The 22,080-nt window shown below is 38.4% G+C and overlaps 1 protein-coding gene across 1 annotated transcript in view; it reads right to left on the bottom strand.

Moving 5' to 3' along the window:
* LOC146798840 (phospholipid-transporting ATPase IC-like) overlaps window positions 1–22,080 on the bottom strand; it is a 1,543,528-nt gene that overhangs the window by 1,452,959 nt on the left and 68,489 nt on the right. The window lies entirely within an intron of this gene.

Here is a 22,080-nt window from a genome sequence, read left to right as displayed (position 1 = left end):
AATGTGAGGAACATGTAAAATAATATGGACTATGTTTTCACGATAAATTAAGGTGTACTGGAAAAAAAAAGAATAGTTTAAGGGTTTGAGGTTGGACTCAGTAATGCAAATACATTCAGCATCACTAAGGCTGGTTGCTCTTGCTGGAATGTAGGCAGCCACCCAGGTTACACATGGTGGTGGTCTGAAAAAGCAGTTTGGACATGTGCATTTAAAAAAATCAAAAAAGTGGTTTCATAATGTGTCAGTCTGTAAAAGTGATTTTCACTTGCCAAAAAAAAAGAGCAGTAAGTGTGCATTCAAATTGGCAAAGAAATTTCGTTTTGGGACTAATGTGAAAACATGACTCTGTGTGGAAATAGGAATTACAGGCAGAGATTTATTGCGTTTTTTTCTGGTGATTTCACAGTTGCATTAGTAGGAAAAAGGGGGAGCGATTTTTTGGGGGAAGAAGCAGACTCTTAGCACACACCCATCTGCTTGCCATGTATAATCATGCACAGTATTTACAAGCGAGTGGGGTTTTCAGGTTTTAGTCTGTAATGCAAATACATTCAGCATCACTAAGGCTGGTTGCCCTTGCTGGAATGTAGGCAGCCACCCAGGTTACACATGGTGGTGGTCTGAAAAAGCAGTTTGGACATGGGCTTTTTAAAAAAACTGAAAAGTGGTTTCATAATGTGTCAGTCTGTAAAAGTGATTTTCACTTGCCAAAAAAAAAGAGCAGTAAGTGTGCATTCAAATTGGCAAAGAAATTTCGTTTTGGGACTAATGTGAAAACATGACTCTGTGTGGAAATAGGAATTACAGGCAGAGATTTATTGCGTTTTTTTCTGGTGATTTCACAGTTGCATTAGTAGGAAAAAGGGGGAGCGATTTTTTGGGGGAAGAAGCAGACTCTTAGCACACACCCATCTGCTTGCCATGTATAATCATGCACAGTATTTACAAGCGAGTGGGGTTTTCAGGTTTTAGTCTGTAATGCAAATACATTCAGCATCACTAAGGCTGGTTGCCCTTGCTGGAATGTAGGCAGCCACCCAGGTTACACATGGTGGTGGTCTGAAAAAGCAGTTTGGACATGGGCTTTTTAAAAAAACTGAAAAGTGGTTTCATAATGTGTCAGTCTGTAAAAGTGATTTTCACTTGCCAAAAAAAAAGAGCAGTAAGTGTGCATTCAAATTGGCAAAGAAATTTCGTTTTGGGACTAATGTGAAAACATGACTCTGTGTGGAAATAGGAATTACAGGCAGAGATTTATTGCGTTTTTTTCTGGTGATTTCACAGTTGCATTAGTAGGAAAAAGGGGGAGCGATTTTTTGGGGGAAGAAGCAGACTCTTAGCACACACCCATCTGCTTGCCATGTATAATCATGCACAGTATTTACAAGCGAGTGGGGTTTTCAGGTTTTAGTCTGTAATGCAAATACATTCAGCATCACTAAGGCTGGTTGCCCTTGCTGGAATGTAGGCAGCCACCCAGGTTACACATGGTGGTGGTCTGAAAAAGCAGTTTGGACATGTGCATTTAAAAAAATCAAAAAAGTGGTTTCATAATGTGTCAGTCTGTAAAAGTGATTTTCACTTGCCAAAAAAAAAGAGCAGTAAGTGTGCTTTCAAATTGGCAAAGAAATTTCGTTTTGGGACTAATGTGAAAACATGACTCTGTGTGGAAATAGGAATTACAGGCAGAGATTTAATGCGTTTTCCTCTGGTGATTTCACAGTTGCATTAGTAGGAAAAAGGGGGAGCGATTTTTTGGGGGAAGAAGCAGACTCTTAGCACACACCCATCTGCTTGCCATGTATAATCATGCACAGTATTTACAAGCGAGTGGGGTTTTCAGGTTTTAGTCTGTAATGCAAATACATTCAGCATCACTAAGGCTGGTTGCCCTTGCTGGAATGTAGGCAGCCACCCAGGTTACACATGGTGGTGGTCTGAAAAAGCAGTTTGGACATGGGCTTTTTAAAAAAACTGAAAAGTGGTTTCATAATGTGTCAGTCTGTAAAAGTGATTTTAACTTGCCAAAAAAAAAGAGCAGTAAGTGTGCATTCAAATTGGCAAAGAAATTTCGTTTTGGGACTAATGTGAAAACATGACTCTGTGTGGAAATAGGAATTACAGGCAGAGATTTAATGCGTTTTGCTCTGGTGATTTCACAGTTGCATTAGTAGGAAAAAGGGGGAGCGATTTTTTTGGTGCAGAAGCAGACTCTTAGCACACACCCATCTGCTTGCCATGTATAATCATGCACAGTATTTACAAGCGAGTGGGGTTTTCAGGTTTCAGTCTGTAATGCAAATACATTCAGCATCACTAAGGCTGGTTGCCCTTGCTGGAATGTAGGCAGCCACCCAGGTTACACATGGTGGTGGTCTGAAAAAGCAGTTTGGACATGTGCATTTAAAAAAATCAAAAAAGTGGTTTCATAATGTGTCAGTCTGTAAAAGTGATTTTCACTTGCCAAAAAAAAAGAGCAGTAAGTGTGCTTTCAAATTGGCAAAGAAATTTCGTTTTGGGACTAATGTGAAAACATGACTCTGTGTGGAAATAGGAATTACAGGCAGAGATTTATTGCGTTTTTTTCTGGTGATTTCACAGTTGCATTAGTAGGAAAAAGGGGGAGCGATTTTTGGGGGGAAGAAGCAGACTCTTAGCACACACCCATCTGCTTGCCATGTATAATCATGCACAGTATTTACAAGCGAGTGGGGTTTTCAGGTTTTAGTCTGTAATGCAAATACATTCAGCATCACTAAGGCTGGTTGCCCTTGCTGGAATGTAGGCAGCCACCCAGGTTACACATGGTGGTGGTCTGAAAAAGCAGTTTGGACATGGGCTTTTTAAAAAAACTGAAAAGTGGTTTCATAATGTGTCAGTCTGTAAAAGTGATTTTCACTTGCCAAAAAAAAAGAGCAGTAAGTGTGCATTCAAATTGGCAAAAAAATTTCGTTTTGGGACTAATGTGAAAACATGACTCTGTGTGGAAATAGGAATTACAGGCAGAGATTTATTGCGTTTTTTTCTGGTGATTTCACAGTTGCATTAGTAGGAAAAAGGGGGAGCGATTTTTTGGGGGAAGAAGCAGACTCTTAGCACACACCCATCTGCTTGCCATGTATAATCATGCACAGTATTTACAAGCGAGTGGGGTTTTCAGGTTTTAGTCTGTAATGCAAATACATTCAGCATCACTAAGGCTGGTTGCCCTTGCTGGAATGTAGGCAGCCACCCAGGTTACACATGGTGGTGGTCTGAAAAAGCAGTTTGGACATGGGCTTTTTAAAAAAACTGAAAAGTGGTTTCATAATGTGTCAGTCTGTAAAAGTGATTTTAACTTGCCAAAAAAAAAGAGCAGTAAGTGTGCATTCAAATTGGCAAAGAAATTTCGTTTTGGGACTAATGTGAAAACATGACTCTGTGTGGAAATAGGAATTACAGGCAGAGATTTAATGCGTTTTCCTCTGGTGATTTCACAGTTGCATTAGTAGGAAAAAGGGGGAGCGATTTTTTTGGTGCAGAAGCAGACTCTTAGCACACACCCATCTGCTTGCCATGTATAATCATGCACAGTATTTACAAGCGAGTGGGGTTTTCAGGTTTCAGTCTGTAATGCAAATACATTCAGCATCACTAAGGCTGGTTGCCCTTGCTGGAATGTAGGCAGCCACCCAGGTTACACATGGTGGTGGTCTGAAAAAGCAGTTTGGACATGTGCATTTAAAAAAATCAAAAAAGTGGTTTCATAATGTGTCAGTCTGTAAAAGTGATTTTCACTTGCCAAAAAAAAAGAGCAGTAAGTGTGCTTTCAAATTGGCAAAGAAATTTCGTTTTGGGACTAATGTGAAAACATGACTCTGTGTGGAAATAGGAATTACAGGCAGAGATTTATTGCGTTTTTTTCTGGTGATTTCACAGTTGCATTAGTAGGAAAAAGGGGGAGCGATTTTTTGGTGCAGAAGCAGACTCTTAGCACACACCCAGCTCCTTTCCATGTATAATCATGCACAGTATTTAGAAGCGAGTGGGGTTTTCAGGTTTCAGTCTGTAATGCAAATACATTCAGCATCACTAAGGCTGGTTGCCCTTGCTGGAATGTAGGCAGCCACCCAGGTTACACATGGTGGTGGTCTGAAAAAGCAGTTTGGACATGGGCTTTTTAAAAAAACTGAAAAGTGGTTTCATAATGTGTCAGTCTGTAAAAGTGATTTTAACTTGCCAAAAAAAAAGAGCAGTAAGTGTGCATTCAAATTGGCAAAGAAATTTCGTTTTGGGACTAATGTGAAAACATGACTCTGTGTGGAAATAGGAATTACAGGCAGAGATTTAATGCGTTTTGCTCTGGTGATTTCACAGTTGCATTAGTAGGAAAAAGGGGGAGCGATTTTTTGGGGGAAGAAGCAGACTCTTAGCAAACACACCCAGCTGCTTGCCATGTATAATCATGCACAGTATTTACAAGCGAGTGGGGTTTTCAGGTTTCAGTCTGTAATGCAAATACATTCAGCATCACTAAGGCTGGTTGCCCTTGAAGGAGTGTAGGCAGTCACTGAGGATACACATGGTGGTGGTCTGAAAAAGCAGTCTGGTCATGGGCTTTTTAAAAAAACTGAAAAGTGGTTTCATAATGTGTTAGTCTGTAAAAGTGATTTTAACTTGCAAAAAAAAAAGAGCAGTAAGTGTGCATTCAAATTGGCAAAGAAATTTCGTTTTGGGACTAATGTGAAAACATGACTCTGTGTGGAAATAGGAATTACAGGCAGAGATTTATTGCGTTTTGCTCTGGTGATTTCACAGTTGCATTAGTAGGAAAAAGGGGGAGCGATTTTTTGGGGGAAGAAGCAGACTCTTAGCACACACCCAGCTCCTTTCCATGTATAATCATGCACAGTATTTAGAAGCGAGTGGGGTTTTCAGGTTTCAGTCTGTAATGCAAATACATTCAGCATCACTAAGGCTGGTTGCCCTTGCTGGAGTGTAGGTAGTCACCGAGGATACACATGGTGGTGGTCTGAAAAAGCAGTCTGGACATGGGCTTTTTAAAAAAACTGAAAAGTGGTTTCATAATGTGTCAGTCTGTAAAAGTGATTTTCACTTGCCCAAAAAAAAGAGTAGTAAGTGTGCATTCAAATTGGCAAAGAAATTTCGTTTTGGCACTAATGTGAAAACATGACTCTGTGTGCAAATAGGAATTACAGGCAGAGATTTATTTCGTTTTGCTCTGGTGATTTCACAGTTGCATTAGTAGGAAAAAGGGGGAGCAATTTTTTTGGTGCAGAAGCAGACTCTTAGCACACACCCAGCTCCCTTCCATGTATAATCATGCACAGTATTTAGAAGCGAGTGGGGTTTTGAGGTTTCAGTCTGTAATGCAAATACATTCAGCATCACTAAGGCTGGTTGCCCTTGCTGGAGTGTAGCAGTCTGGACATGGGCTTTTTAAAAAATCTGAAAAGTGGTTTCATAATGTGTCAGTCTGTAAAAGTGATTTTCACTTGCCAAAAAAAAAGAGCAGTAAGTGTGCATTCAAATTGGCAAAGAAATTTCGTTTTGTGACTATTGTGAAAAGAAATGTAGTAATATATTTAAATAAAATAAAGGAATTTTTTTTTTTGTTTTTTTCAGGTATTGCTGAAGAGCAGTGAACAAAATTTAAGATGCCTACAAAATCCAGAGTTCAAAAAACGCTAAAAAAAAACCTATATTTGAAGACAACTAGAGGACCAAAGTTAGTAGAAGATGCTGATGTTGGGAAAAAGAAAAAATCTTCTGGTAAGCAGAAAAAACTATTTCTAAAAAATATATTCAAAAGAATGAAAAATGTACAAAATGTCTGTACTCGAAAGGATGTTTTTAAAAAAAAAGGAGAGGAAAAAATTGACAATTTAGTTAATGCAAATATACCTTCAGCAACTGAAAAGATTTATATAAATAGAAAAACAGCGTTTAAAGAGATACGTAGAAAAATGTTTCAGAGAAGAGTTATGTCGAATTTGATGAAGGATGTGAAGAAATATAAGAAAAAGACAAAGTTTTATAAAAGAAAAAAAGAAATAGAAGCCATTGCAGCAAAGGCATTAGAATTAAAAAGGAAACTATTCATATTAATTTTGAATAGGATGCGTACATTAGACAAAATGGTTAATGTACTGAAATCACATAGCAAAAGGAAAAGAGTAGTGAACAGAACAAACTTTTGTAAAGTGTTTTTAGGCAAGTGGATGCATAGTTCAAGTAGTGAACCTTTTTTTAATGAAGAAAGCTATTTTCAAAGTAATAGTTTGCTGCATGCAGTTGACACCAGAGGTCGTTCATACGAAGTAAAAAATGGTTGCATAATGGAGAAGGAGATAATGGTTCCAAGAGATGAGGTACAAGTGATGGCAGATGAGGCAATGGGGAGACGTCCTAAAGCCCCAGTGTACACTTGGAATTGTAGTAGTATTTGCACTGTGCGTCAGGAATCTATTGACAAATTTCGAGAGTTTCTAAGAGAATATAGTAAAAAAAGTATAAAACAGAAGATTAAGGTGCTTCAAAGTCTGGATCCATGCAGAGTGAGAGAGAATACTGGTTTGCAGGGTCATTCTCTGGCTTGTCTATCTAGAAAAGTGTGCAATAGTGTTTTCCATCATGTTAGGATGCTGGCTGTTCATCATACTGAAATGAGAAAGTTTGTGAGACGGTTGTATTTTGCTAAAAGTCCAGCAATAAAGTTAAATGAATTGAATAGGGCTCTGTTCCGAGGAACGGTATCAGATGTAGAGAAGGTTGTTGATGAAATTCAGTTTTGTTACTTTGGTCCTGAACAAAACAGTGCAGAAAAGGACACAGTAAATGAGGAAGAAGTGGAAGAGAATGTAGAACCCTCTGTAAGTAAGACATTTAATGATCACATAACAAAATTTGAAAAAATCTCTAATGAAAGACCAAATATTACTTGTATTTGTTGCCGCAGAACTCATTATAGAAAACAAACCAGGTATGTTGATCTGTACAGAAAGAGTGAAAATGAAGATAATTATAAGTGGAAGGATTTTGCCACATATATATTTCTTGAAAATTGTTTTGAATTGGGTGAAGTTCAGCGTATTTGTAAATACTGTTACAACAAGTTAGAGGAAAATAGAATGCCGACCAGAGCTGTACATAATAATTTAGAATTGGATGCTATTCCTGCTGAACTTTCTGAATTAAATACTTATGAGTCTATACTCATTCAATGTGTTCATCCGTTCCAGACCATAGTACGTATGGAGCCCAAAACTGGTAAATTACCTCCTTCTGATTTACTGAGAGGTTTAAAAGGTAGAGTGGTGTATTTGCCCTTGGATTTGAAAAAAAATATGGAAACTATTGATGCGGATACTTTGGAAACTGAACCATTAGTTTTTCTGGTTAATGGTGTACCTACAAAGAATAAGAAGATTTGGCAGGAGCTGGTAGATGTACGGAAAGTACAAAGAGCAAATTTGTATTTGAAAAGGAATAACAAATGGTATGAATCAATTTATATAGAAGAAGAAGAAGAAGAAGATTTACAAGAAGACACAGAAACACCAACTGGACAAATTGAAAAAGTGGACAAGTCAAAGGAAGAAGAAATTTATGAACATTTTAGCATACATCCTCTTCATTCAAAAGAAGTTATGGGAGACAATATTGATCTCTTTCAGATGAAGAAAGCAAAAGGGACTCCCGTGAGTGTATGGGAGGAGAGCTTGGAAGCTTGATGTTTTCCCCAGCTGTTTCCTAAAGGAAAAGGAGGACGATACGATGAACGTCCAGAACAGATTCCAGCTTCTGAGTATCGGACTACAAGACTATATACTGAATATCCCAGATTTCGACAAAGTATTCCTTATTTGTTCCATCTTTTATTTGAAAGCGACTTGTCTGCACTGTCTTATGCAGTAAATCACATTTTAAAAAGTGGAGTACATTTACAAAATGTGTCTGCTAAGGATTTTATGGAGAAAGTGCAGCACCGAGATGATCATTTGGAAACACAACTGATCAATCTGATGGCTTGTCAGCGTGGGACAAATGAATATTGGTACCGACGCCATGGTGAATTAAAATGCATGTTACGGAATTTAGGAACTCCAACATGGTTCCTTACCCTAAGCTGTGCCGAGTACGCTTGGGATGATTTACTGGATTTTCTACGAGAGGCAAATTCAAACATTAAAAACATCGAATACAAGACAGCAGGAGAACTGTGCTCATTGGATCCGGTTAATGTTTGCAGATATTTCAATCATAGATTTGAGGCTATGATGTCCTTCATCTGCAATAAAAAAAATCCACCTCTTGGAGAAGTAGTGGATTTCTTTTGGAGAAAAGAGTACCAGGCAAGAGGTGCTCCTCATATTCATATGCTGTTGTGGATCAAGGATGCCCCAAAGTTTGGAACAGATACTGATGAAGCAGTGTTATCTTACATTGAAGAATATGCAACATGTGCTATACCAAAAAGCACAGAAGAGAAAAAGTTAAAGGAGCAAGTTTTACGTTTCCAAAGTCATCGGTGTGGAAAATACTGTCGACGGAAATACAAGAGCAAAGAAAATACTACACTAAGTGTCGATTTGGATTTCCTAGACCTGTTCTTTCAAATGGAAGAGTTAACAGTTTTATGTCAGCTGTGAGACATACTATCACAAGAAAATCACCTAAGAATACCTACAACCTTAAAAGAAAAGAAGAATCAAAAAATATAAATGACTACAACCCAGTCATTTTATCCATGTGGAACGCTAACATGGATATACAGTATGTAGCTGACAATTCCATTGCTGTTGCTCGATATGTAACGTCTTACATTACGAAATCAGAAAAAACAGAATTGAAGGAAATGTGGGAAGAGATTTCTCACGAGAAGACTGTCAGTAAGAAGCTGTACAGTTTCAGTTTGAAGATGTTATCGCATCGAGAAATTGGATCCTACGAATGTTCAGATAGGTTATCTTCTGCAAGTCTCTACTCGAAGTCAAGAAGAATAATTTGGGCAAGTTTAGGCCTTGCAGCAATGAGAAATCGGGTACTGAAATCTGTAGGAGAAATTGAATATTTGGCCGAGAATGACCCAGAAAGTACAGATATTTTGAAATCAAACATGTTGGACACTTATTATCCCAAGAGAAGTCATCATCTGGAGAACATGTGTCTCTATGAAGTGCTGCAGAACTACATTTATTCACGGAAAGCCGCAGAAGACATCAACAATGGAAAATATAAAGTCGTTGGTGAAGAAGGATGTTTGGTGAAGCAAACAAAAGGAAGTTTGATAAATCACCGGAAGCTGAGTTGTGACACTACTGACAAGAAGGAATTTTACTACTTGGCTCTTTTACAGTTGTTTAAACCATGGCGTACAGAGGATGAACTACTGGGAGAATTTCAAAGCTATGAAGATTCTTTTAATGCTTGCAAAGACAGCATACAATGCAGTACATTCTCAACTTATCTGCAAATGTTAAATGAAGAAATTGAACAGGAAACTACAATTGCAGCAGAAATAGCTAGAGACAGTTCTCAGGACAGCCAAAGTTCAGGAACACTCAGTCAAGATCCCCTAGGACAACCAATCGTTGAAAATGAAGCATCAATAGCCATGAATGAAGTGGAAACGGCTATGAATCAAGCTCAAGAAGAATTTATAGACTTAGAAAATTTGGAAAGACAACTGAATCAAGAGCAGCAACAAATTTATGAAGAGATCAAAAACAAAATTGATCACGGATTTCTACATGAAAAAAAAGAGTGCTCATGCACATCATTTCATCCAATCAGGATGTATGTAAGCGGACAAGCTGGAACTGGAAAAAGTTTCCTAATAAAAGTCATCAGAAGCTACCTACAGCAAAAAACGGATTCTACTTTGTCTTGTGTGGTTACTGCTCCAACTGGGTTAGCAGCATATAACATAAAAGGAATCACTTTACATCGTTTGCTAATGTTACCAGTGGAGCATGAGAACAAAATACAATACAACAAGCTAACTGGAGAAGCATCCTTGGAAGTTTCAAGAGTATTGAAGAAGATGCAAGTTCTCATTATTGATGAGGTGAGCATGGTATCAAACTTAATGCTTGCCTTTGTGCATTTAAGAATGCAGCAAATTTTGAAGACAGACTATGACATGTTATTTGGTGGAAAACACGTCATAGTTTTTGGAGATCTTCTGCAGCTTACTCCAGTTAAAGGACAACCAGTATTTAATACTGTCACACATGAAGACACGAAGAAGTCATTGGGAAGCATCGGAAATACAAATATTTGGTCCTTCTTTGAGTACAAGGAACTTACTACTAATATGAGGCAAGCAAGCGATGAAGAATATGGAAGTATTCTGAAAGATATCAGAATTGGACTACTCACAGAAGTTGGCAAAAAAGCATTACAGAGTCGGCTGCTACATAATTTATTTCCAAAGGAAGAAATAGTTGCAGAGAAAATATACAAGAATATTGCAGAAAACAAAAATGTCATCTGCTTAATGCCAACTCTACGTGAATGCTCAATATTTAATGAGGAGCTTTTGAAATTGGAAAAGGAAGAGATCAGGAAATTGGAAGCAGTGGACAAAATTGAGGATGGAAGAATTACTGTCACAGTAACAGGCAAACTGAAAAATAAATTGGACTCACTAGAGAAGAACATCTCCAAAACAGCTGGATTAGAAAAAAATCTATATGTTTGCATGAACTGTAGAGTATTTTTAAGAAGAAATTTGGATGTTGAAAAAGGTTTACTTAATGGAGCTATGGGAAGAGTTGTGGGTTTCATTAATTATCAGAAAAAAGAAGGAATTGAATGTTTAAAAATAAAATTTGATCAGATAGAAGAAGTTAAAGATATTTGTCGTTGTACAGTTCGTTTCATGCTTGTGAAAGACTTATATGTACGTAGGAAGCAGTTTCCGTTTTCTCTAGCATATGCTGTAACTATTCACAAGTCTCAAGGATTGACTGTAGATTGTGCTTTTGTGAACATTGGTTCAACTGTGTTCAAAGAAGGTATGGCATATGTTGCTTTGTCACGAGTGAAAACATTATCAGGTTTATTCATGATAGACTTTGATGATTCAAAAGTTAGTGCTGATACAAACTGTGTAAAGGAGTATAATAGATTAAGAAGAAGCTATGCTCCTCATTTAGGTCAGTTTCCTGTGTTGGAGAAACGTGTAGTTTCTCGTAAAAGAAAAAATGAGAATATCTGTAATGAAGATGTAGAGAAGAGGAAAAAAAAGAGGAGTGATGTAATTGCAAGCAAAAAGAAAAAGGAAAATGAAGAACAGGTTGTAGGATGTCATTTTGAAAATAGCTCTGGTGTCAACTGCTACGCAAATGTAGTGCTGAATGTTGCATTTCATCTGGAAAATTTGCAAGAGCAGATAATAGTAAATCAGGGAAAAAGATTCTGTTCAGAGCTGAGTCTCCTTTTTCAAAAGCTGAGTAAAGATAAAACTCAAATAGAAAGTGCTACTGAAATTAGAAAACTTTTAGATATATGTTCAGGACGAACACAGTTTTCTCAAAATGAACAGCAAGATGCACACGAATTTTTGATGTATTTTCTTCAGGTAGTGGAAGAAGAAGGAGTTCCCATTTAAATTTTTTTTGGTCTCTCTTATAAATGGGAACATAGTTGTGAAAATTGTTATAATATATGTGGCTCTAATGTTGATAATGAAAGGTTTATTTATTTGACATTGCCAGAGAGTAAAACAGTCACTTTTGCAAAATTAGTTAAAGATGCTAATCATAGCATGAAATGTGGTGAGTGTAAATCTGACATGTTTTCAACATTAATTTTAAAGGAATACGGACAGTATGTAATTTTAATGATGCAACGATGTAGAGCTGATGGTTCAAAATTGGATACTTTAATAAAGAAGTTTACAGGACAGCAATTATCAATTTCAGGAAAAACTTTTGTAACTGTTGCAATAATTTTCCATGATGGACCTACTGTTACTTCTGGACATTACACAGTTTATCTTAAATGTGAAAAAGGCTGGACACTGTGTAATGATTCCCAATTGATTTTCAAACAACGTTTGCCTTTTGATTTAGCAAATTCCTATCTAATCTTCCTGAAACCTAAATTTTAGAGAGATTTGGCAAGATCTGGACAAAATAATTTTACCATTTTACTGGATTACCATTGCAATTTTGTAAAAAAAAGATTTTTTAAATTATCATTTGGCCTAATGGAAAGATAACCAATTGTAATGTGGACTTTTTTAATTTTTAATGAAACTTTCAAAAACCAATAATTTAGAGATAATCGGTAACATCTGCACAATTTAAATTTTGGAATGTTATTGGACTGCCATTGGAAATTTTTTCAAAAATGATTTAAAAAATTACTATTTGGCCATGTGGAAAAGTAACCAATTCTATTGTGGACTTAATAAATTATTCAAAAAATGTTCGTGAACCAAAATGTTACAGAGAATCGGTGAGATCTGGACAAATTAAACTTTAGAATTTTATTGGATTACCGTTGGAAATTTATTCCCAAAAAAATTTTAAAATTACTATTTGGCCTAAAGGAAATGGAATCAGATGTATTGTGGAGTTATTTGAGATATAATATTGTGATTATACTTCTGAAACAAACATATCAGACGGTATTTTTAAGAAATAAGTATTGGTATTAGATGATATTTTTTTAGAATATTATGCATTTCTATAATGTTAAGTTTAAGTAAAAAGAGATTCTGGGCTTTTTTAATACAATCTTTGTGATTGTTATTTTTTTTTGCCCGCTGTAAAATGATGAATGCAATTGCTTTCACAATTTATAGTGAAATGCAATATATTCTGAAAACAGCAAAAATAAGGCAAAAATATTTTTTGAAAAATATGTAAATATGTGTACTGTATTATAAAATGTTTTAAAAATATTAATACTTTTTTCTTTTTTTTCAGATTGATATAGAAAAATTTCGAAAACTAGAACCATTTTTAAAGCTATTTTTTTAAAAAACAAATGAATAAATATTTTTTTGAGTGGGTATGGTAAGTCAATAATAATAATTGTAGTCTCTCAAGGACCTTGTAATGTGATAATTGATTTTTAGTGTTTTTAAAAAAAAAAAAAAAAAAAAAGTATGCGCACCGTATGCGTACGGTAAAAAAAAAAAAAAAAATTTTTAAAAACATATGTAAAAAAAAGATGAAAGATAAGGTTGGCTCTTAAAAGAACCGTTGTGTTCATGCAGGGACAGAGGAAAGAAAGAATGGGAAAATTATTCAAAGCGACAAGTGTGCTGATCTATTTTGTTGTTAACTAGGGAAACACTGGTCTCCCTATGGCAAATTAGATCTTGACAAAAGGCGCATCGAATATCAACCCTCCGAAATCGAGGGTTCATTTCCAGAGGGCCAGCAAAAGGAGATGCTCCCCCCACAGATGAAGGGCTCACCTGACCTGCAGAAGAAGGAGTCAGCTCTGCAGATGATGGTCCAGGCTGAGCTGCTGTGGATGTACTTGCTTGTCTTTCTGAAGAGTTACCTCCAAAAAGATGACCATGTGTCCTTCTGTGTACATCCTTGAGGTGTCTCTTCATGGTATGATTCCCAAAGGAATACTTCCTGTCAGGATTACCTCTTGAAAGTACACGCTGACACAGCTTGCAAGTTACTAAGGGTGCATTCACCTTTTGCTGGCCTTCAGGAAAAGTAAAATAATCCCATACATAAGAGGGCTTTTGTTTCCTCGCTCTCTGCCTCAAAACAGTGCTGCTAGTGCTAGCCTCACTCTCAGAAGAGCTCTGCTGTTCTGCCATCGTATCACAAAGACAACCCAGCTCCTTCTCCTAAGGGATCACAAGCAGAAATGAGAGGAATGGGTGTGGTGTAGGAGAGTTCTAGAACTGAAAGTAGTTTCAACCAATCAAAAGTTGTGTTTCATGATCACATGACCTACCGTACGCTTACGGTACGCTTACGGTACGCTTACGGCAAAAGTGCGCATGCGCGTAAAAAAGACACGCACTTGCATGCATGCGCATAACAGTCACTACCCGACACTTCCGCGTAACGTGCGCGTGTAGCGTACGCGCGCACGCGTCCCACGCGGAGTACGCGCGGCTACGCAAATTGCGTAACTATACGCAAGCAGCGTAGAAAAATTACGGGCGTTGCGTAAACCGTACGCTTACCGTAAGCTTACGGTACGCGTACTAAAAAAAAAATTAAAAAAAAAAAAAAATGTACTGCAAATAAATTTTACATGTTTATTTTAAAAAATATATTAAAAAAAAACATATTAAAGAATTTTAAAAATTTAACCATAGCCTTTATAAAAGGTAAGAAAATTAAAATAAAAATATGTTAAAAAAAATAGAAGAAAAAAAAAACAATTAGCATTTAAAAAACCTTGCAAATTCACTGAAAAAACCATGGGTTTCACACACGTTATAGTTAGGAATTAGCATTTAAAAAACCTTAGAAATTCAGTGAAAAAACCATAGGTTTCACACACGTTATAGTTAGGAATTAGCATTTAAAAAACCTTAGAAATTCAGTGAAAAAACTATAGGTTTCACACATGTTATAGTTAGCTGGACATTTTACTCGTAAAAAACCAATGATATTCCCCCGTTATAGTTAGTTCAGCTAACTATAACTCGCGCGCCCGCAATGCACTGCTGATGACGTCACATATTACATCACTCATGACATGGTCAGTGACATCACTCATGACATCACTGATGACATCTCAAATGACATCACTGATGACCTCACTGATGACATCATCCTTGTGATAGAGTGGCAGACCTCCTCTTCCCCTAATAAAACCTTTGATACACACATTCAAAAATAGAGACTAAAATTTACAAAAGAATGGACATACCAATAACAGTTACAACAACCTCTTCAGTAATTCTAAGATCCACATACACATCCACTCATTCACCAACAGTCCAATACAGTCACTCATACATGTACTCACTTATCATATGTACTCATACACCTATACATCCTGTTACACAATGCCACTCATCCATAGAGCTACTCACACACATAGTCACTCATGCTAAAAAGAATCAAACATACATTTACTTGCATATACAGTTATACACACACCACCACACTTACTTCTACGGAAACTTACACATACTTAGTCTTTTAAACAATCACTTATAGAAATACATACTTATTCATACAGGAACTCTTTCAATCTCTCACTCTCACATATACTCACATATATAAACCAATAGTCACATATACTAGTTTTAAACATATGTAGTTACTCATAAAGACACTATTGAGACAGTCATTCACTCACTAACACACCCATACACACACACATCCACCCATGCAGTCCTGCACACATGCTCTGTTCAACACATACAAACAGTGAGTCACTCATTCATGCACCTATGCACTACGTAATACCCCCCACCAAACCATGCAGACACTCATACTGATACTCAAAAAACCAACTAATAACCTATATAGACACCCATGTAGCTACTCACCAACCCATGCAGCCACTTATACACAAAGTGAAAAAATGATACAGATATTTATATATTTAAACATTACTCACTAAGCCATGTATTCACTATGATACACTTAATCAGTCAGTTACACAATCAATTTTTCAAAAAGAAATCATCCATTTAGACAGTAATATACCCATTTATTCTTCCATCGACCTTGAGATATACATATATAAAACATATTTAATTTTCAGAAAAACACACATTCACTGGATGATGTCATCAGTGAGGTCATCAGTGATGTCATTTGAGATGTCATCAGTGATGTCATGAGTGATGTCACTGACCATGTCATGAGTGATGTAATATGTGACGTCATCAGCAGTGCATTGCGGGCGCGCGAGTTATAGTTAGCTGAACTAACTATAACGGGGGAATTTCATTGGTTTTTTACGAGTAAAATGTCCAGCTAACTATAACATGTGTGAAACCTATGGTTTTTTCACTGATATATATATATATATATATATATATATATATATATATATATATTACCTACTGGCGGTCGCCAGTAGGTAGTTATAGTTAGGACCACGTTTCCATAGGAAATCCGCAACATTCTATTTTGAATAACTTTGGCGCCGGTCGACGAATCCTCGCGAATTTTTCAAAATAGGTGGGGCGCTACGCTCCGCTCCTACCCTGAAAGTCTCGGGGGGATTCGTCAAGCGGGGGCTGAGATAAAAGGGGGGTCCCAAAATGCGTTTTTCCCATGCATTTTTCCATAGGACCTTTAGACAGGGCTAGAGCCGGAACGGCTGAACAGAATTTAATGAAATTTGGCAGAGAGGTAGTCCCCAGGTCAAGGAAGTGCCTTTTGTAGGTTTGGTGTAAATCTGTTCAGTAGATTCTGAGAAAATAGCCTTTAAATCAATATATATATCTGAGCCAGCTTACGGTGCGCTTACGGTGCGCTTACCGTACGCGTACGGTGACGTGCGCGAGTGCGATTCTGATTGGCCGTTAGATCTTAGTAAACATTCGAATCGGTCTAAACCAGGAAGCGGCGGCCGCCATTTTCTCTCTCGCACTCTGACAGGGGGTTGAAAAACAAAGTGAAAAAACATGTAAAGGGGCTGTTTAGACAGCTCCCAAGCACCTAGCCATGTCGAGGGAGTCCCCAACGATCCCCCAAGTGAAAAAAAGCAATTTTAATTTATTCAAAAATTTCGCCGATTACGCTTACCGTACGCGTACGGTAGCCTATATCAAAAAAACAAAAAAAGTATCCACATTCTCCCCACCCCGTGTGCAACTGGTCCCCGAAGGGCACCAGTTGTGCATGGCTTATATATACATTACAAAACATATATTTTACCTGTCACAACGATGCTCATCATATGTTTCCTCCATGTGCGCACGGTGCGCGAAGCGCATCGTGCGTTCAGGGCCCATCTAGCGTAACGTGGACACGCGGAGCGCGAAGCGCACCGCGTGCTCACTGTGCGCGCACGGTGCGCGAAGCGCACCGTGCGCGCACGGAACGAACTGCGTTAAGTGGGCGCGCACGCCACAAATGGCGTAAAGTAACTTAGCATTTAAAAAACCGTACAAATTCACTGAAAAAACCATAGGTTTCACACACGTTATAGTTAGGAATTAGCATTTAAAAAACCTTGCAAATTCACTGAAAAAACCATAGGTTTCACGCATGTTATAGTTAGCTGGACATTTTACTGATAAAAAACCAATGAAATTCCCCTGTTATAGTTACTGTAGGCAACTATAACTCACGCGACCGTAATCCTCTGCTGATGACATATGTGTCTTTATGAAAAAAGAAATATTTGTAATATATGTATAGCTAAAATTTAATGGAAGAAGACATGGGCAAATAAGTGTCTAAATACAGTATTAGCATCAGCAGAGGACTACGGTCGCGTGAGTTATAGTTGCCTACAGTAACTATAACGGGGGAATTTCATTGGTTTTTTATCAGTAAAATGTCCAGCTAACTATAACATGCGTGAAACCTATGGTTTTTTCAGTGAATATATATATATATATATATATATATATATATATATAAAAATTCTGAGTTTAAGGGTGGTTACGGGTATTGCATAGTAAGGGTATTTCTAGGCTTTGGGATTGGGTAAGGGTATAGGTTGGTAAGTGTATTTTTAGGGTTTGGGTAGAATTAGGGTATAGGGTGGCAAGGGTGTTTTTAGGGTTATAGGGTGGGTAGGGGTATAGGGCGGTAAGGGTGTTTTTAGGGTTCAGGGGTGGGTAGGGGCAAATTACATGCGTGGTAATGGCATATTCGTGGAGAAGAAATGCGTTGTAAAGAATGTGTGGTAACGGCGTGTGTTAATATCATACAACCGAATGTGGTGCCTATCCGATATGATAGAACCAGAAGCTGCTGCCGATGATGAATCAAAGGTTACGTCAGAGAGAAAACAAACTTGTTGCATGATCGATAGTTTTACTTTAACATCATCTTCCTGCTGTGGCTACTCTGATAAAGCACAGAAAACCTGAAGCACAGATTTGACAGGGCATGTGGCATAGGCCCCTGCCCTAATTGAAAAATTTTATGATGAATACGGCCTTTCCACTACATTATCCACCTTCTTAGCCACCTGATCTGAAGGGGAAGCATCTTCACAAAGAATCACAGCAGGCTGCGGAGACTGTGGATTAGCGACAACTTGGCATTGGCTACCTCTTAGTCACTCCGCGGGGAGGTAACATACCCTGTAATAAATACAAATTTTGTAGCGAATGTTACAGAAGGTGAAATAAGCATCTGCTGCTAAGGAAGGCTAGTGCATTATATAACCAAAATCAATTAAAAGGGATTCAATAAATCATAAAGGAAAACATTTAAAAAAATTCAGGGTTATCATTGAAAACACAGAGCAAAATACAGGAAGGTTTGACATTTCAGCCTCACCTATGTAGGTCTTGTGGCATTAATTTCATGTGGAGGCCACCTTGGGGAGTATTCATTTTTTAATGTATGGATTAATTCTGCGCATAAGGCACAAAGTGCTCACTTGTTAAGACTTCGACAAGAAAGACAAACGAGAAAGGAAAAATGGGGTGTCGCCATCCACAGTCTAGACAGAGGCACATCTCTCTTAATAGCCACCACTGCGCTTCCTATGTGAGGCAAGTGTGTCCTCAGCAGCACTGAAGTTCAAATCCCGCAGCAAGACCTCACTGTCATATCCTGACACTGGAATGGGAGGAGGTGCAACACATGCTGTGCATGCACAGGCCAGGTCATTGTCCTGTTGTGACAATAGGCCTGTGGTCAGTCAGTTCTTAGTTGGACATGGGCTGCTGCAGCCTCTCGAATTCTGAGAAGCACCACATGCATACCTGACCATTGACAAAAATAGGTGGAAAAAGAGACTCATATCTGGCCTCAGGATATTGGCACCTGCTAAATGACAACCTTCCCAATTTGACTTTGAGCCGTAGCATCTGGGTCAGTTTTTGTGTTTGCCCAAGTGTAAGTATTCAAGTAAAGTACTTAGGGAATGATTGTGGGGACTATTTCCATAGCTCTTGTTTGTAACTTGACCACCTAATGTGTATTTTTGTAAAGCAGAACTTTACCACTTGGGGCATCTGACATTAAATAACATGTTAAGAGTTAGCCAACTCAGTAGTATTCATTTTATCACTCTAAGAAGGTTGAAAGGCTGAGAGGAAAAAACAGGGTTTGATCCTGTAACCAAGAGGTCAAACACAGATCCCTCCAGTGGATGTGTTATCTTGCTGAGTTGCCAGACCCAGCAGCAGTTGCTTGAGCTCTACTGTCTACTTCTGTGCCCTAATAAGCATGATATTGTTTTGGCTTGTCTGTATCTGTATTAAAGTTTCATTTGTGTGTTTGCATTTTAGTAGTTTATGATTTTTGTTCATTTGTCTGGTATTCATGAACATAGTGATGGTAATGCTAACAGTTACCGCCCTCAGGGCCTGGCTGCTGTCCGTATACATATTGTATTCCACCCGCTTTGCCAAATATTTCCTTGTGTATTTACTGTTTGTTTGTACTTGATCCTATTTTGTTGTGCGCCATTTACAAAGTGACTGGATTATAACTTGGCTTTTGACTCTGTAAAGCGCTCTGTTAACCCCAGGTCTAGCTAGCGCTATATAAAACATATACATTTATAAATAATGTTTGGGTTACGGATAATTCTCATTACACCCAGTCTTCTATTCCGCACTACATATATGCTTTGCATCCTGCTGGCCTGTGGTGGTTGTCACATTTTGTGGTATAAGCAGAAAGTGATCAGAGCTACACATCCAATTATGCAGAAAGGACAGAAGCTCAGAGCAACAAGTAAGAAAACAAACAAGCATTGGCTAATCCATACAGTTTTGCTGTGCTAATGCTCTGCAGTCACCAGTATTGGTATGGCAATGCCGGATGCTTTAAATATGTGGTGGCATTGGTAACACCAGTAATAGTGACTGGCCATAGTACAGTATAGAAAACTGAAAGTAGAAAACATTTTCTATACTAAGACACACACCAAGTTGAGCGAGGCAATGTGATGCGTAAACTGGTAGTGATCTTGAAAGTATAGGAAACAATGTTTTCATACTTTTAAGATGACAGTCACACTGTAAAATGAAATGTGACAATGCCACATAGGGTCCATCTTAAGAGGACATTTAAAAATGTGTTCAAACTTTCATAATGGTTGCCACTCTTGCGGCACATTGTGATGTCATAACATGGCAGCCGTATTGATATGAAAATATTGTTTTTTATACTTTCAAGGTGGCTGTCATGTTGTGTTGTCACCTCGCATTCCACAACATGGCAGCCATCTGAAAAGTATAGAAAACAATGTTTTCTATACTTTGAGATGGTTGGTCACCACTCTTGGCTTTGCCAATGGAGAGAAGACTGGAAAAAGAGGGTGTTACAAGGCACAGGAAAAAGCTGCCTGGACAACATCCAGCGGTGAAATCGGAGGGACCAACAGAAAAGACAAGACAAAACTAATGAGCTTATCCTAATTTCATTTGTCTGCACCAACCTCCTCAATCCTGAGGTAGGGAGTAACCTGTTACTTGTATTAATAGGAAAGAGAATCTATAACAAAATCAATAATTATCACACACACAGAAGTAAATGCACAGGTTTATTTTATATATGCAGCTTGACAGTGTCATTCCATTATTTACATATGGTCGCTCTAGATAGAAAGATGAAAGAGATAAAAATGCTCAAAAAGAGTGCTTGTGTCTGGGGAGGGGAGCACACACCACACGTGCACACACGTGATTTTCCTCTGGATCAAGGGAAGTCGCCATACTAATTAAAAAGTCGCCCCCTTTTTGCTCCACTAAAACATGGACAGATCCAAACAGCACATTTGTTGCGGTGCAGGGGATATGGGGCTGGAAAGAGCTCACATTGATTAGCGTTTATGCACCCCCACGAATACAACATCAGACACTGGATAAGGTAGCTGGGATACTCAGAGTCGGGACCTCCTACACACAGTATAGGTGGTGACGTCATAAACCCACATATAGATCGCACACAAGGGAGCCTCGGGATACGTGGCCCTACCCCCTTGGCTCAATTTCAGGATACACTTGGGTCTGACCGACCTTTGGCGGTGGCATCACCCAAATGATCGCATTTACCCATATTTTTCAGAGGCACGCATAGGGTCTTTTCGAGGTTGGACTACCTCTTTTCCCCAGCAGGAGAGGTGGAGACAGTGGCAAAGGTGGAATACTTAGCAAGGGGCATATCTGACCATTCTCGTCTCTGGCTGACTGTGGGAGGGGGAACATGCAGGTACAGGCAGGAGGGGAGGCTAAATGCGTGGGCTCTAAAAGATTGGGAGATAGCCAACGAGATCCAGACAGACTCAGAGCTGTACATTCACAAAAACGAGGGCTCACTTTCCTGAGCAGCTACCTTATGGGAAGTGTACAAGACTGTGTTACGGGATAGGGCAAAAATATAATAGTCCAAAAAAAGAGAGCAGAGACTCATGAGATGGAGACCCTAGAACACAGGCTGCTAGAACTGGAGAGACACATGGGCCCCAGAGCAGATCAATGTACGCTCCACCAGATAGAGGTAACACGTGGGGACTATAGGACATTGGTGAACGAGGAAGTGAAGTCCCAACTCCAGGCCACACAACACTGCCTATATGAGATGGGTGATAGAGCGGGAAAACTATTGGCCTGGCTGAGTAGAAGAGAGAAAGAGGCAAGATGGGTAACCTCTATACACGAAAAAGACAGGATCCACACTACTCCCCAAAACATAAGCGGGTGCCTTCACCTGCTACTACACAGAACTATGCAGAGCTAGGCCGCTAGCGGATAATACTCAAATTGACAGTTACCTGGAAGCAAAAGTTTCCCCCACTCTCTCCAGGGAAGATCAAGAGATACTAGAGAAAGAGTTGACCCTAGAAGAAGCAACATATGCTATTAGTAGGTATAAACCTCCAGGCCCGAATGGACTATCCACAGAATTCTTTAAGCATTATACTAGTTACTGGGCCCACACCTCCTGAGCATGTTCTTAATGGCACAAAAAGAGAAGA

This window comes from Triturus cristatus, chromosome 9, assembly GCF_964204655.1.
Source record: "Triturus cristatus chromosome 9, aTriCri1.1, whole genome shotgun sequence".
NCBI lineage: Eukaryota > Metazoa > Chordata > Amphibia > Caudata > Salamandridae > Triturus > Triturus cristatus.
The sequence above is the reverse complement of the archived record's forward strand: the minus strand, read 5'-3'. Positions and strand labels throughout refer to the sequence as shown.